Raw genomic sequence first — 18,947 nt, forward strand, 5'->3', positions numbered from 1 at the left:
TAACATCATTTTCTTCATTTCGCAAAGCATTGAACTCTTATTTACTAGACAAGACTTTCTACGCCGTAAATGACTTATATTTTGATAATCGAATTTGATCTTGTAAACACTGGTCTAATGTTGGCTATTGCTATATTTACTAATGACATCGAAATAAATTTATTTAGAGGTCATTGATATTTACTATATACTAACTAAATATTTTTGAATATTATTTTATTTTTTTTTTATTCTTTGACATTGTAAACAATTATAAATGTTTATTTTAAACAATAAGACTGACAATATTATTTGTATAATATTTTGTATTATCTTTTGTTTGTTTGTTTGTGTACCTTGTTTGTTTACTTTGTCTGTTTAGTTTACCTTTGTCTACACAAATTGACAATTTTTTTGACAATAATGGCATTTATTTTTTATTTCCTTCAACAGTCTAAGACACTCGAAAAAAATTATCACGACCAAGGACAGACAAAAATCAAAGATTTTTCTTGATTTAAGTTAGAACAATCTTCGGATTTAGGTTACGGGGTTTTTAGAATACTAGCTTCTCAATGAACAACTTAATAGGTTGAAGCTAAGAAACAACGGTGAGTTCAGATTTTGTGGGAAAAATGGGGAAACACCAGAACAATCTATATTCTACATCTTCCTCTTCTTCAGCTTCAATAATCAATCAATCAATCAATGTTTTTTTTTAATATAAAGCATATCTTAGAAACTCATGATACCCTTGAAATGTAATACCTGTACTATGAAATACTTTGGAAACTACTATTGCGCATCGGAAACTGTCACTTCTCTGTGACAAGATAATGAGGAAGGTGTGAGGAATAATGAGAAAGCAAATGATCTAGCTAGAAAAGGAGCGAACACTCCACTAACTGGACCAGAATCGTTCTGCAATCCAAGTGGAAACCAACTCAAAGATGAACTCAAGAACCTGGAAGACTCCACCCGTAACATGGAATAGGAATCCTGCAACGGTCTTAGACTTAAATGCATCTTAAATGTAGTAAATATATTTAATCTACAACGTTGTTATTATGACACATTTAACATTGTCATTTGGATGTCATTATGTGCTATTATAAATTTATAATAACACGCAAATTTTAAAATAAAAAACAAGCAAAAAAAGGTACCTAAATACGTTTATTTATTGTAAACATTAATGATAATATCAGTACAATTGGTTAAATTAATTCCAGACGATGACAAGTGAGTTGAATTTTTAGAAAGTAAATTTATTTCATGAGTGCTTGAACTTGTTGAAGACCCATCATTGCCAGAAATGTTACCCAAAATATTACATGACACTTTTTTCTTATTTTCTTTGGAATTTTCTATATAGCTCTCTGCCACAGCTTAAGTAAAAAACAGCTCGGACCGTGTAGCGTGCCGCTTTGATCTTTTTACGCTCGGATTTGCGATTCGAAAGAGGGAGAACACTAGAGCGGCGAGCTCTCTCGCCACACCCAATAGCCCCGTAAGCGGCAGTCAGCCCAGAGATGTATTAAAAAAAATTTTACACGTGACGTAAAAAATTATTCGACTGGTGCTAGAACATAATTTAGATACACGTTTTTTAAATTGTTGACTTTAAATAAATATGCATTCTCAAAGAAAAACATTTAAAAAACAAATTAATTAATTTACTTCTAGAAATAACAGCAAAATGAAATAGGTACATTGATTACTTATAGTTATTTACGAATATTTCCAAATTAGGAGCTTTCGGTTTTTGTTTGCTACATTTAAGTTCTTATTAATATTCTTTAAGGTATTAATAAATTAACTTTTGCATATAATTTTAACAAAAAATACATTATAGGAAAATTTTGACAAGGATGGTTGAATTTAGTTGTCTGAAATAATTTAACGAATTTACATAATATATTTTCATTTAAGGAAAGTTCTTAAAAATTATTCTGATAAATTTTATAAAAAAACTTTTTTAAAAACAAGTTTTTATTTAAATACACTAAAAAGAATAAAATAAACTTTTTCTTTGAAACTTTTATTATGAACTTATAACGTCATTACACAATTTTAATATTAATATATAAAAGCTTGCCGCGAGATTTGAGTGTACAGTTGCACTCATAAAAATCTGGTACGACAACTTTATCTTGTAATTCCTGGTCTAGTGGTCTATCATAACACAAACTTTGAAAATGAGACAGGGTAGACACAGGTTTTAGTTAATATACTTGTTTATCGATGTAGAGAAATCTCTCGACAAGCTTTTATATAATATTAAAATTGTGTAATGGCGTTATAAGTTCATAATAAAAGTTTTAAAGAAAAAGTTTATTTTATTCTTTTTAGTGTATTTAAATTTAAATAAAAGCTTGTTTTTAAGAAAAGTTTTTTTTGTAAAATTTATTTTCTACTTTTTAGTTATGCTGGTTTCTCAGTGCCACACATTTAAACTCAATTTTTTTCTTAAATATCTTTCTATGGGCATCCTAATAATATGTATATCGACAACTTTCAAATCGGACAACTTTGAAATTTTTTTGACAGCTGTCAAATTTGACAGCTCAACATTTTTTTCTTTCATTTTCGCCCATGGCCGTCCTATATATCAATTTTTATCAAAATCGGACAACTTCGAAATTTTTTTGACAGCTGTCAAATTTGACAGCTCAACATTTTTTTCTTTCATTTTAGCCCATGGCCATCCTATATATCAATTTTTATGAAAATCGGTTGACTTTGAAATTTTGACATGTCATTAAACTGTCATTTTTTCAAGATGGCCGTCCATATATTTTTTTCATATGTATATACCCATAATATACCTATATATATAATTTTAGCCCGATCCATTCATAAATAGAATTTTACAAAATCAAAAACCTCAAAAATGCCGCCATTTTAACAGCTGTCAAAAATTCGGGTTATGCCTTGCAAAAAATGTATTGTCATCGGGTCTGAACCTTCATGCAAAATTTCAATCTCCTACAATAAAAGGAAGTGGTTCTAATTTAGCTTACAAGATTTGCCCCGCAAAAACATACATACATACATAGATAGGTACATACAAAGCTTATAAAAATAGCCTCTAATGAGGACACTAAATAAAAAAATGGTCACTTGGCACTAGCAAGCCTCCAAATAAGTGGTCTTTATCGTTTTGAAAAGCTCTAAAGTGTGAATACTTTTGAATTGAACATTAATTTTGAATTGAATTGAAAATTAAACAGACTAATTATTTCCATAATTATTTGTGTCACCAGCAGCCGGACATCCCGGAAAACCTTTTCCCATTCCAACAATAAAAATAAAATTGAAATAAAAGCACAAATACCTATGGTTAAATATAAGAAAAAATCGAATTAAAATCTTCCGTAATACGGCCCTACTCATCACCGGTGGAGGTTATGCATCGACTGAATAAGGCTGACTGTCGCTCGCTTAATTCAGTTAAGCATCGCCGGAGTGGGGCGTTTTAAATTCGAGCGTGGAAAAAATTGGCGAGTGTCCAAGCTATATTATTCTGTAAGCTGTGTCTCTGCCACTGTGTTAGAGCGCCAACCACCATGTCTTTTAACAGTTAATAAATCCACTCCTGAATCTGCAAGCAACGACGCAGACGATCTACGGAAACAATGTCCAGTGTATTGTTGTGGATATGGAAGACTTAGGAACAATGCTATTTTATACGGCATTTTCCCTAAAGTATTAATGTCAACGGGTTGCTTAATACATTTTCCATTTGTGTACCCCACAAAAAATCGAGTATGCTCTGTGTTGCTTGGCCGCATAGCTATATATCTTCGAACCATTTCCACCATATTTATTCCTTCAACATTCTCTTTCGTTATAAAAAAATCTCGTGATATCTTTGTTTTCGGAAGTGGAGTAATGACATGAATGTATTGTCCTTCATCTTTAACATTTTGCAGCTGCAGATTTGTCAACTCGATACGCCGGCAGGCTCCCGCAAGTCCCACTATCAATGAAACTTTTGTCAGGAAATAAGTTTTATCATCGGCCAACAAAAAACGAGTTATGTCTTCTTTTCTTAAAATTCTCGATTTTTTTGACCGAAATCCTTCCGATTTTCTTTTTAGAAATGCAATTAAATGGACGTACTTACTAATATCTGTATTTTTCTTCGCTGATATAACTAAAAGTAGCATGGAATAATATACCCAAAGTGATGAAGCCTTCCTATGTTTTGAAAGATGTTCAAAATATGCCAGGAGAACCTTTTCGTTACTACTATTTTTGATTCCTTTCCCTTTACACCAATCTTCAAGTTTTACATAGGCATGCTCGTCCGTTTGTCTTGATTTTTCGGGAAGTAGGGAATCGAAGACAACGTTTTGCGCAATGCCTTCAATATCCGAAGGGACACTTTCAGAATCAGAATCGCCCATATTAATATTATTTTTTGCTTTTTGCTAAAACTGAACGTTTAACACAAAATTGAACATCAATAATTGAGTTGTCAAAGTCAAAATAGAAACAAATAACAAGCACGGTTACCACGACTAATATGGGCACCTGATAATTTTGAATTTTAATTTTTATGTGGATATCTCTGATATTTTAAATTATATCAAATCTCTTTGGATCGTCCCTCGTGTCGCGTCGTAGATTAAATTTTGAATGATACACGTTCAATACGAACTTTTTAATGAAACTTGTGTAACTAAGCCACGAGACGTTAGCCGAGTGGCTTAACGTTACACGCGTTTCATTATGATGTTCGTATCGAACTTGTATCATTAATAACTATAATTCTACCACAATTCTACCTAATGTAACTTCCAGCTGTCTTCTGTCAGGTTCGGTAATGTATTTTTGCAATTGGAATCTCCTTTCAGAGCTCTCCTTTTTAAATTGGTGAAAACTGTGCGGGGCCAAGATCTTTTATCAAAAAAGGAATTTATCAAATGTTGTAAATATGTTCTGGTGCCATATTATTGAATTATTAATCCATCAAATTTAGTTTATTTAATTATCCATCAAACCAGAGTTATCTATGCCACCCAGCTTATCGAAATTTTTCGTAGAGGCCGTGGAAAGCCAGGCATTGTTTAAACCACATTTATTTATTCCTGGCGCTTGCATTTATTTTCTTATTTGTGTTATAATTAATTGTTGGTGTAATTAATTGTGAAAAATCAAAAGTGTCAGTATGGAAGTTTAAGATATATAGATCATTATAGAAATTCATTTATTTTGTATTGCATGATATCCCCAAGAATAACCAAGAAAAAAAATAAAAGAATAGACTGGATACGACAAAATACAAAATACCCAGGTAATAGATATCAATTAAATCAATAGAATCAAATCCCCCAAGTGGCAATGGGCAGGACCCCTGACAATAAGGACGGGCAACAGATGGACCACAAAAATTACAGCATGGTACCCACGAGAAATTAAGCGACCTAGAGGAAAACCAAACCTGAGATGGAACCATGATTGGTTGAATCAGAGTATACACTGTGTCACTTTGGATGTACAGCCAAAATGAATCACTCAGATTGAGTTCATCCAAATTGAACATCCTTGTTTACATATTTTCATCCAGTTTGCAGCAGTTCACTGTTTCATCTTCCGCAGGCTGCCACCTCTGCCAGTGTTTTCTATATCGAGGTTGGCCGCACGGGTCGGCGTCGCGTCACTTGTTCACATTTTTCACTTGCCGTTCAATCTGGATGAATCAACGGTTCGTTGAGCGCTTCTTTCAACAAAAGTAATAGACCGTCAACTTGTTTCATCGTTCAATTTTAGTGTACATACACTTTGGATGAAACAGTGATGAAAGGCAATTTATACTTATCACTTTGGATGATTCATCCAAGTTGTACATCCAAAGTGACAAATGTAAAAGCCTTTTTGATTGATGATTTTAATATTTACAATGCTTCTTTTACAGGTCAATATAACCAAAATAAACCAACCCATTATTCTGCTGATTTTTAATAAAAATAATATTTTATTCATCATAAATAGTGAATATAAAAATAATATCGCTTCCTTATATCAATCCCATATATTCTTCCGTTTAATAGCCCTCATAAAACAAACTTTTATTGTTACAGGGAACCAGATATTGTTTTAAAAGTCCATAATAAAAACATAACCCGACTTAAACGCAAATAACGTCTTTTATCTTTCGGGCATATATCAAATCATTTGACGTGAATATGCACTAAACCAGGAAGATACACAACTAGTCCGTATGTTTTGTTCAAATAAAAATGGATTTAAAGTAGATTTGCTAGGATTTCATCCTAGATATATTCGAGCTGAACTGGAATCAGTGGGGAGTATGTAAAATACGTTTCGAATAACAGAGTAAAGACTTTTTCAGGTTATTGTGTTGCAGATACAGCAGTAACAAGCGGCAGATTCACATAGGAAAGTTGGTGGAAATGGGACGATGTGTATATTTGTCTAAAATCTTGTTTGTGTACAACATTTTATTAGTTTCTGTATTGTTTTCAATATATATTATAGAACATACAGGGTGAATTATATTATAAATAACTCTAATTATAATATTTCAGGAGTAGTATATTTCGGCTCCAGAAACACGACTATAAGGTTTTCTTAAAAAAAATTAAAATTCGGAATTTTTTGAAAGAAAACTTAGGCTTTTTTAAAAATTTTAGTTAAAAAACATAATATATTCATAAAATGACAACATAGATAGTAGATTAAATTTATAAGAAAGAAAACCCAGAAAAGACCCAGTATTTCTCAAAAATATTCGGTATATAAATGTAACCGAAAAAAACTAAAACTCTCGGTTATTTTGGATTTATTTGAAAAACAGTAAAGAAAAAATATGTTTCTTTTATGGAAATCTACCAGCCCTCAAAATATTTGCACTTATTTAAGACTCATCCTGTATAGTATATTAGAGTAATATAAAAAAAAATTGTGTAGGCACTATATGTGCCTATATTTAATAATAATAAATAATAAATAACGCTTTATTGTGCAAAAAGCAAAAACAGCTTCATCGACAAAGCACTCACAAAACAAACAACGGCACAAAAAAAATATATAAACAACAAAAAATACACAATACAAATCATACAATTCAAAAAAATTTAAGTCATTAAAATGCAGAAACAGTAAGCAGTAAATAGATATAATTTTAAGAGTTATAAAATCCTAAATACTTGACCTTCGGCCAGTGTGTGAGATGGTCAGAATTTTAAAATTCAAAATTGTTCATGATTAAACATCAACAAAAAAGTCGTTTACCGCATATAGGGCTCTCTCCAGTAAGTATGATTTCAGAGCTTTGCGAAATGCGGGAAAGAATGAAAGCGACTTGATATTCAAAGGCAGATGATTGTACATTTTTTGGCATTGTACAGTATTGAACCTTTAACTAGTTCTGGGCATTGGCGTAACTACAGGGGGCCCCGGTGGTGCCGCCCCCCCCCCCAGGTACTGCTGGGCACTCCCCAGAGAAATCCTGAATTATGACTCTTGGCTACGTATTAATTTTTATTTGCTTGTGATGCAGTAAAAATAACGTTTTCTAGTTGTGTTTAGTTAATATTATTTTGTCCTGTCCAAAAAATGAGTTAATTTTTATTTTTTTAGAGAATTTGTAGGTATTTAAGTAATCTACGGGAACACGGTTTGATAACCAAGTCTATGAAATTTTTTTTTTTTTATTGAAGAGAAATTCATGTAAACTTTTATTCAAAAAATGTGTTTTTTTAAATTATTTTTCATTTTTCAAAAACAAAAGCCCTAGGCCCCCCCTGGGCTCAACCCCAGGCCCATCCCAGGATAAATTGCTAGTTACGCTAATGGTTCTGGGCTCGGAGTTGGCAGGTAAAGATCGTGACCCGCATTCCTAAGTGGATAGTTATAAGATGGCCTTTCGGGAATAGCAGATATGTGCTTGCGGATTAAGCAAACGGATTCAAAAATGAATAAAAAAGGAAGAGTCAGTATTTTGAAATTTTTAAAGAAATTCTGGCAGTGAGTTCTACTGTACAGTCCCAATAAATATTGAACTGCTCTCTTATGAAGTCTGAAAATACGATCAAATTTTGTTGCACAGCAAATACCCCAGAATGGAAGGGCATAACGAAGATGCGACTCAAAAAGGACATAATAGACTATTCTAGACCCAGAGAGTTAATTCGAAGTGAAACTTCTTACTAACAGCTATTGGATTAGAGGAAATTAGAAACCGCTGGAAAGAGCATTACAGCCATATCCTTAACCAAAAAAACAACCCCAATATTGAAGCACTAAACACAATACCACAGTATAACAGCCTCGATGTATTAGATACCCCAATAACAGAACAGGAAATAATGGCATCCATAAAACAGCTTAAAAACAACAAATCAGCTGGCTGTGACGCGATCCCGGCGGAAATCTATAAGTGTGCAAGTAAAGAACTTATTGGTCATCTTAAGGCTCTCTTCGATGTTATATGGGAAAGCGGAGAGGTACCTCAGGACTTTTGCAACGCGAATATAGTGAATATATTTAAGAACAAAGGAAGTGCATCAGACTGCGGAAATTACCGGGGAATTTCACTATTGGCTATCGGAGGAAAAATTCTTGCAAAAATTATGTCAAATCGCCTTCACCTACATATAGAAAAAATCCTTCCAGAATCGCAAACGAGTTTTTGCACCAACCGTGGCACCGTCGATTCCATATTTTCCATCCGCCAACTACAGGAAAAAGTAAAAGAGCAGCAGTCTAAACTTTATGTTGCATTCATCGATCTAACAAAAGCCTTCGACTCTGTGAACAGAGATGCACTTTGGGCAATTATGAAAAAGTTCGGAGTACCCAACAAATTTCTTACAGTGTGTATAAAAGCCTCCATAACAACAACCAGTCAAGAGTGTCACATCATGGACCACTGACAAATACAGAAGTTAGGCAGGGATGTGTCTTAGCACCTCTCCTATTCAACATATTCATAGCAGCGCTATCCATTATAGTGGACAGCAAACTGCAGGAGAGAGGATTGGACATTAGATACAGATATGACGGCGGTCTGTTCAACATAAAAAGACTGAGGGCAAAAACACGTACAAAATTCATCACAGAACTTCAATACGCTGATGACTGCGCTCTAGTTGCAAACACGTTACAACAATTACAAGAAATGTTGAACACATACACCTGGGCACACGAGCCTTTGGGTCTTAAGCTCAACATCGACAAAACTAAAATCATGTGCACTCCACCGGAAGATCATAACAATGCTATAAAAATCAGAGAAGAACTATTGGAATATGTAGCGGAATTTAATTACCTCGGCAGTTTGATTTCGGAAAAGGCCAATATCGACTCTGAAATTCAGCACAGGATTAGCAGCGCCTCAAGAGCATTCTGGAAATTAAAAAACAGGGCTACAATGATGGCTTGAGTACAAAAACGAAACTTGCAGTGTACCGAGCAATTATAATCCCCACCATGTTATATGGGAGCGAAACCTGGGTGCCGTACCGCCGACATATGAACGCATTAAACAAGTTGCAACAGAGACACATTAGACAACTCTTAAGAATCCGGTGGTTCCATCATGTCTCAAACGTTTCGGTCCTTGAAAAAGCTAACTGCGAGAGTCTTGAAGTCATGGTTACAACATCCCTCTTAAGATGGGCTGGTCACGTATGCAGAATGCAAGAAAACCGCATACCAAAATCTCTGCTTTACGGTGAGCTTATAGACGGTAAGAGGAGGCCGGGTGGACAACTCAAAAGGTACAAGGACATTTTCCACGAAAACTTAAAGGGGATTAACATGCAGAATCATTGGGAAGAAGCAGTTCACAATAGAACTCAATGGAGAAGAATTGTAAACTCAGTTAACAGCGACAACCAAAAAGTAAAGAGGCAACAAAGCAATGAGATTTTTGAATGTCCGGAGTGCGGTAGGCAGGTAACATCTCGTATCGGGCTTTTCAATCACAGAAAAGCTTATGAAAGAAAACACCTCGCGTGACCATCTTTTGATGCGTGTCGAATACTCGTCAGCGAGTAATGGCAGTATGTATGTATGTATGAATTGGAAGTTTTGAAGGACTTGTTTGAAACAGAGTGACATATAATGCTGCTTTAATATAAATGTTATTTTCAATTTATTTCTGTAATTTGTACATTTTATGTTTCCTCAACAGCCTGCAAATTTTGTGGAATACCACCCAAAATACACACTTTTATGCAAATGCCTAATAATGTTAACGCTTAAATTTATCCAAGAAGAGAAAAAATTTTGAACCTAACCAACAATTCGTATTTATAGTGGTTTACAGTAATTTTGTTAAATTATTCGAATATTCTCGTTGATTATTGGTTTGAAACTCGGTTTGAAATAAATATGACGATGTCCTCCAATGAAAATACAAGTTGCCTAAGTCTAATAATTATCTAAATCTGAGCTAATAAATGAGCTAAATGCTTTACCTAGACCGTTATTCAGAAGCTACAAACCTATCAATGAAAATATACATGAAAATTTACTTCCTAGCACACAACCAGGGGATATTGGTACCCAGATACAATATCAAGTTTATTATAATGCTTTTCTTAGCTTTAAATCATATGTTTTTTTGTGTTTGCGCGATCCTCACCACTTTTTTTCTCGCTAGCTCGTGCGTCAAGACATGGTCAAGGCCATATCGTATCACAGCTGTGGGTGGCTGGTAATAAAAAAGCTGGTTAATGTACATAATTTGACACAAATAATAACCTTTAATTTGAAGAGTTTGACAAGTTTCAAAAAACTTAAGTGGAATGTTTACGTATCTGCGTCCATGTGTCTTTTATCGTTCCGTTACTCCAATCATATTGAAATTTGGTCTGTAATTTTTGAAATAAACCAATAAGATTGATTAGAAACAAGAGACAACGCATGCCAGATTTATTAATATATAAATCTGGTTCATCCATCCATAGTTAACTTAAAAAATATTAGAAACTTTTTTAATGAAATAAATGGATTGGTATGGATGTCATCTGTTTTTTTCTGTCATCTTCTGTCGAAATCTTCCCCGAGTTATAACACAGAGAGAAATTAAATACAGTGGTTAAAAAATACTGTAATAACAATTACTACTATTTTCTACTGTCCAAATATTTGAAACACACGATATACTGCATTTAATACGCGCTTTTAAAGATTATCCTATCTATATAAAACGACATATTCTATGCCGAAGTAATGCTCGTGGATTACATTCAATTCATCTCTCGCAACAGCAATTTTCTACGACATTAAATATGTTAAATGTCCCGCCGTTTAGCCACAGCTGAATTAAAATATGACCTGTCAATTCGAATCGAACGACATTTTCAATCACGACCGCCATTAGAAAAAAGGCATCGGAGATATAAATATCTGCGCTGGTTCATTAGTAATAAAAACAGTGAGAAAAAAATAGAAAACAGGAAATGAATATTCTTTGATTTATATCGACCGAATGCCTTAATTTATTTTAAATTTATATCGAAATCTGATTTTCGTTTTAACGGCTGTGTCGAAGATGTATTTGGGACGGATGTAGTATACAGTTTTACAGTTAAAAGCATATCTGTATCAATTATTTCTTTATTTTTGGGTATATTTATTTGATTTTGTTCTCGTCATTTTAGCCTAAAATTAGGCTTAAACTTTAGCGTGTTTTAGAAGCAGCTACTAATGACATAAATTTATAACAATTTATATCGAGCTGCCACTGTTTATATTTTCTTATACAGGGTGAGTCTTAAATAAGTGCAAATATTTTCAGAGCTGCTAGGTCTCGATAAACGAAACATATTTTCTCTTTACCATTTTTCAAATAAATCTAAAATAACCGAAATATTTTACTTTGAAAATTTGAAAAAAAAAATGATTTTCTGCTTAAATTTTGAGAACCACTGATCTTTTCTGGATTTTCTTTCTTATAAATTTAATCTGCTATTTATGTTGTCATATTATCAAAAAATTATGTTTTTTAACTAAGAACTAAAAAAACTACAAAATTTTTTTCAAAAAATTCCAAATTTTCGAAATTTTTTTAATATACATATTTACAGCGAAAAGGCTATAAATATTTTTTGGTAATTTCGAGATATCAACTTCATGACATTCCCAATTGGTCATTTTTTAGCATGGAAAATTGGCTTATCTCAATATTATACCTTATTCATTTTATATTCACTTAAAAAATTGCTCCATGCTAAAAACTAGAATAAGTAAATATTTAAATTTTTTAAATTACTCCCCTCAAAAGTTGCAAAAATCGAGATCAGCCTTTTCGTCATAAACCCGACGATATATTCCACCCATAAAAATATTAAACTAAATATACGAAATACACTACTTACCCATAAAAATATTTGCATTGATTTAAGACTCACCCTGTATAGGTCTCACTTTACTATGGTTTTTATACTTTCTATCGCTGTTTTGTAGGCTTAATGCATTCTTCACCTTGCTGCCACCATCGGACAATATCGTAAGCAACCGGCATATACAAATATACGGGTTTAAATAACGAGTAGATATACGAAAAAATTATTAATATAATTGAGGAGAAGACTTTCTATACGCATTTTGTCCATTTTTTCGAATTTTGGCAAACAAAGAAAAACTGCTACGCTTTTTGCAAGAAACTTTCCGAAAAATCAGTATACTTAAAAAATGGATAAAAAAATCATAAAAATAGTACACCTACATGTGAAAAATCTAGTTTTCATGATATCAGAAAAAATTGAAAAAACTGTTGACTGTTCTTTAGATGTAAAAGTTCTCTTTATTTTTCTACTACCACGTGAAATTCGAATGGGATAAAAGAATTGAACGTTTCTGACATAGTATTGTAACTCTATATGTATATGTAGTTTGCAATGCCACCTTTAATTGAAAATCTTTAAAAAAATGGAATAAATGCATTTAGTAAGTCTACTCCTCAATTATTGTAATGGTAAGAAGTATTATTTGTCAAAACTCGAAAAAAATAATAAGAAGGTAAATATTTATATCTTCAGAAGGTCTAACTCATAGACTTAAAATAAAATATAGACTACACTATTTACATCTCAACGCGGACAAACAACCTTTTTTGTACACATATTTACTTCTGGGTACAGTCGACCGAGCCTTCCTCATCCAGCCTATGTTGTCACGTCTTTAATATTATCAATATTTTTTTTCTTGTTATACACATATATTGAGATATTAATACTACAGTTTAATAAGTAGGTTTTAATATTCCATAGATGTATTAAATAGTCCTTATTCTACTAAATTATAAGTCGGATACTGTTTAATAAGGATAAGTTCTTTACAATATGACAACACCGATTAGAGGCGAGGGAGCCTATTCATTCATTTATTACCTTGTAGTACGTGTCGCACGTGTGCGGTAAAGCTTTGTTGCCGCTATCTCCGCGGCTGTATTAACGCATTTTCTTAGCTTGTAGTCCTTAATTGTTTATTTTATTGACTTTTTCTGTTCAAAAACTATAAAATATGGTTCGCCAGTGCCAAATTTGCAAGAAATTTGACTTTAATAATCCATTTAAGTCTTGAAACGACTTTTGACCGGTAGGCAACTCTCAATTTACCCATTGGGAGTCAGTGGCGTTGTTGTAGAAAGGCGCTTATTTAGATAATATTTTAGTAAAATGTAAAATCTGATTTTTTTCTCTTACATTACATTATTTACTTACTTACATTGTAACAAAATCATAATTATAACCCTGTTAATAATAAATAATGTTTTTATTAAAAATATATTCCGGTTTATTCTAAAATTATCTTCAGAATCTAAAATAACATACAAGAATTTTAAAATGATATTACATTATGAAACAATATTTTTTAATATACCGGGTCGTCTCAAAAGTGGCTCAACCCTATAACTTTTTTTATTTTTTCAGATAAAAAAACAGATTTGTATGTTAGTAGGTATATGACATAAATTAGGATTTATTGACATATGCAATTGTTTTTGGTCTCTTCCTGTTTTACCGAAATGATTACATCTTTTGATTTTTAAAGGCACCCTCGGTATATTGCTACTTTATTCGATAAAAAATGACACTCTGAATAGAATGACATATCATATGTCAACTTTTGACATTGTGGCTTAAAAACATATCCTATTTTAAATTTCAATCCAGTTTTTTTCAATCCACTAAGTTTTAATCAAGGAGCCTTGGAAATATAGTTTTGATCGTCTAATAGGTTTCGTGTCTTGTCTAGGCCGGTTAAAAGATGTACAAATCGTATTTTTAATCATACATATGTCAATTTTTTCAAATTGAACAAGGGTGACTCATTAGCATATTTGGAAAAAGCATTTTTTATGAATATATTGATACCACACACTTGGTATTTCGAGTCAAATTGTCGTTATGAACCGCGTGTTACAATTACAATTAAACCATATGCGAAAATGTCAAAAGTTGACATATGATATGTCATTCTATTCAGAGTGTCATTTTCTATCGAATAAAGTAGAAATATACCGAGGGTGCCGTTTAAAAATTAAAAGTTATAGTCATTTCCGGTGAAACAGGAAGTGACCAAAAACAATTGAATGCGTCAATCAATCCAAATTTATTTCATATACTAACATACTAAATCTTGTTTTTTTATTTGAAAATATAAAAAAATTATGGGGGATGAGCCACTTTTGAGACGCACACGGTATAATAAAGACAGTACCGAGTTAAATAAATGTAGTTTTTATTTTATCCACTTCCTATCACCTTCCTTGCTTTAATGGAACAGATTTATGTTTTTTCTAATTTACATAATAAGACATCACTTAACCAGAAAAAAAATTACAACAATCATATTTTTTTTTTCTCTCCCTGTCGCCGATTCTATTATATCTGTGGAATAGATCCTGTTTTGATTAATATTAGGGGTTGTAAATGTTTGACTAAAATTAATAATTTATTATTAATTTCAAAAATTACCTAATTTCGATTATAAAATTTCTTCTATAACGTGTATTTTATTATTTTTATCCTTTTTGACTCTAAATTGTTTTTTCTAAACTTTTATTTAAAAACCTGTCCTAAATCTTAATAAAATATAAAAAGTTTAAATACGATATATTTTTGATTTAATTATAGCTTCATTAAAATAAAAAATTACCCGGCTATGATACGGAGAGTTCAGGTGTACTTGAGAAACGAAAGACAGTGTTGTGTTTCTCGGCAGAGTCGTCAGGGAACGACCGTTACGACAGAGACAACCTATCTATCGCTCGTGTCGCACTCGTTATAACCTAAAACAATAACAAGACAGTGTCTGACCGCATGTTCCAGCTATTTATGAATGAGATGCTCAGTCTATATTTTATTTTAGGTCTATGGTCTAACTTGTATTATAATTTATTATTCAAGCTAATAAAACTTTTTAGATGAACTACAGTACAGATCAACTACAGTAGCTAACATTTGTATTTGACTAAGAGTGGGTCCCATAGGGGATCCTCCACTGAGGCCGCGAGGGCCTATTGTGGCTCAGTTTCTACAAGCTCTAATTTACAAGAGCGTCAAAGTTCATCCTCAAGACCCAGCCTCTTAATATAGGCCGTTATGTCTGAAGGCGATATGTCTCCTAGGTCTAGCATGGGTTTGCCAAACATCTCAAACCTGGTCCTGCTCCCAGCGGGGCAGGTACACATAACGTGCTTCATTGTTTCATCATCTTCCATACAGAGTCGGCATTCGGCGTCTTCCACCAGTCGGCAGTGGCCCGTGTACACTGCAGTGAGCACACGCGTTCCATTCCTACCGGCCTTTAGGAGTTCTCCTGTTCTATGTTTGGATGGCCCTGCTAGGATTTTCTTGGCATGTTCTATTCCGGGACTGTCATTCCAGTCTCGGAACGTCTCACCCCTAACCCATTCACAGAGCCTGTCTCTTGCGAGATTTTTAGGAACGCTAAGTGTTGGTTCTGGGCCCACGAATGGCGAGCACCAATTTTGGCGAGGGAATCAGCACGTTCATTTCCCTCTAGGCCGACATGTCCCGGTATCTATATTAGCGACACTTTGTTCCTATCTCCCAGTATATTGAGTAGTTTCTTACAATGAAGAATCGTCATAGACGTGCTTTTCGTTGCCTCAAGTGCTTTCAGCGCAGCTTGACTATCCGAAAATATGCATATTGTTTTCCCGGTGTATTGCTGTTCTACCAGCAGTTGCACACAGGTTTCAATAGCATATAGCTCAGCTTGGAAGATCGTGGTGTGTTTTCCAAGACTGTGGTAGATCTCAGTCTTTGGACTGCTGCAGTAAATTCCTGCCCCAGATCCTTTTTCGTTTTTGGATCCGTCCGTGTACCAACACATTTCCGCATGTAATAAGCCGTTTCCCGGCTTATCCCACTCGTCCCTGTTCGGAAACAGGACGTTGTAGCTAACATAGGTTTACCGGTTTTTTAAACACCGATTTTGCTAGCGGAGACATACTGGAGCTACCTATTTCGGTTACAACGAAATTTTTAAAGGTACTTAATTATAATTTTAGATGTTCATAAAAAATTCAAGCACTAGTTGATTAAAACAAGTATACCATTAGTAATGCAAATTATAATTTATCCTCTCATCTAATTTTTTGATTATGTAATCGGCACTTTATTTACTCACTCGTTTCGTCGATTTACTTGAATCCTTTTTGCTTTTGATCAAATCAGTGTTACTGTCCCCAACAACCACATAATTACACCCTCCTTTACGTGTTAATATTTTTTCGACAATTTTATTCATATTTAAAATTGCTACAACACAAAGCGACGCGCGACGCCCACACGAAAAAAAATCATTTCTATATTCAAGAACAATCATATACACTTAAAATTTTACACTTTCTTTAAGGATAGTATTCTTTCCATGAGTACAACAAATATTTGGATCTATTTTACTTTTACACTTGCTTTTTAAATATAGTTATAATCACTTTAAGTAATTTTGAATCTAAAAAAAAGAATAAAATGACATATTTAAGAAAAACTTATATTAAAATCAAGTGAATAAAAATCATTTAGCAAAGAAGAAACTATTATTAAATGAAGTATAAATACTTTTATATAATAAGTATTCTTAACTTTTTAAAAACTTTTACTTGAAATCGGTATATACTTTAAATAAGCATATTATTCTCGGCGCGAGAATAACACCCCATTTCCAAAAGTTACTATTCTTATATTAAGTGACCATCCCCAACAGCAACAACGCAACGTGTATTCCTGATTCCTACCTTCATTTCATTGGATTTCTGTTTCATGGAGTACCTTATTCAGGCATGGAACATGACGGGTTTGATCCCAAAATTTCACGGTAAGTTTAGCAATAATCCTACATTATTTGATGACATTGGTTGGAGGTTAGGGGGACTCCAATTTAATATGCATTATTTCTTATACACCAGTGGTAAACTAGGTATATACGCGTTTGGAATGATTCAATTATGTTTTAACAATTTTTACTCTCGTTTCTCGTTTTTAATTAGCGATGCCGCTGTTCAATATCTACCTATATTGGGAAATTACACAGTTTTATTGTATTTTATTATTACGAAAAGCATTTAATTTGGTAGATGATGTTTGGCTAATCTAATTTAAAAAGTATTAACCATATTCGGGGTTATTCTGGTGATATTTCAATATTCCATACGTACTGTAAATGGAAATTAAAATTTTTAGCATGTACCAACTCTATTATATTCATGTATGTTACCGGACAAACCCGATTTTAGGATAAACTAATTTTTCCTAGGCCAAATCAGGGTATCCAAAGAGACGCGGGATTGAAAAACTATTATGCCGCGCTTAAAGACTTTAGATAAGGAAAATATTTTACCAAAACAAGAGTTTCTAACATGATCGAACCCAAACCACCGAAAGCATAGGGAACACGTTACCGAATTTTATGAAAACTATATAGTTTTTCGAACCCGCTTAATATTCGGCCTAGGAAAAACTAGTTTATTCTAAAATCGGGTTTGTTCGGTTCCGAAATAGTGCATATTAAAATGGTCCCCCTAACCTCCAACAAATCTTATCAAATAATGTAGGATTATTGCTAAACTTACCTTGAAATTTTGGGATCAAATCCGTCATCTACCATGCCTGAAGAAGGTCCTCCATTTTCACATATCACAAGCACAAACAATAACAAAAAAACTTTATAAACTAATCATTAGACATTAACTCTTGTAACGATAGTAACTAACCTAAGAGTAAGAAGAGGCTTTATTTCAGAATAAAGTAATTATTACATGTACACAAAGAATTTCTATACTATAGGTACACATCGGGACAGGTCAACTCTGTGTATAGGATTTTAACGTGTAAGACAGTGATGTAGGCAGCTTAATGGCAAATCAAATGTATTAAAAAGAGAAAAAAGTTGGGTGGGTATGGGTGGGAACATTTCTTCTGAGCGGTATTGCCAGATTTTGCATCAAAATTTCAAACCGCATAAGTAGACGTTTCAAAAAAAATGTGGCATCTAGGGTTGGATCTGGATTTTCAACAATTAGTTACTCATTTTACTACAACTGTAATAGATTACATTTAGCTTAAATATATTATCTTCATTTCAGTAGTATACATGAACATTTTTAACATAGTTTATTTTATTCTAATTTCTTTAAGACTACGATAATATACTGGTCGGCAAGAGAAAATCTTGGGTCGTTTATTTTAGTCATCATTTACCTACATATCTAGAAGTGAATCGCTATGACAATCTTGTAAGTCGGGGAGAGAAAATTATTACCTATCCACTTAATCCGGAGCTCAACTTCATACGCTGGGGAAAATTCTTGCTCTTTTCTCTTTGTTCATTTATACAAACACAGAGTCTATAGACTCTGTGCACGACAATCGGCACCCAAAGCCGTGTGTACATTATCGGTTATATCATTAAATAAACTAACCAAAAAATATACTGTATTACGTAGTAAATAG

The 18,947-nt window shown here is 33.1% G+C and overlaps 1 protein-coding gene across 1 annotated transcript in view; it reads left to right on the forward strand.

Annotated features, from left to right (window-relative positions):
- The window catches only part of LOC115875891 (leucine-rich repeat-containing G-protein coupled receptor 5A-like), a 327,679-nt gene that overhangs the window by 126,265 nt on the left and 182,467 nt on the right, over positions 1-18,947 (forward strand). The gene's annotated exons all lie outside the window — the stretch shown is intronic.

This window comes from Sitophilus oryzae, unplaced genomic scaffold (genome assembly GCF_002938485.1).
Source record: "Sitophilus oryzae breed Bouriz unplaced genomic scaffold, Soryzae_2.0 scaffold_1396_pilon_pilon, whole genome shotgun sequence".
Classification (NCBI taxonomy): Eukaryota; Metazoa; Arthropoda; class Insecta; order Coleoptera; family Curculionidae; genus Sitophilus; species Sitophilus oryzae.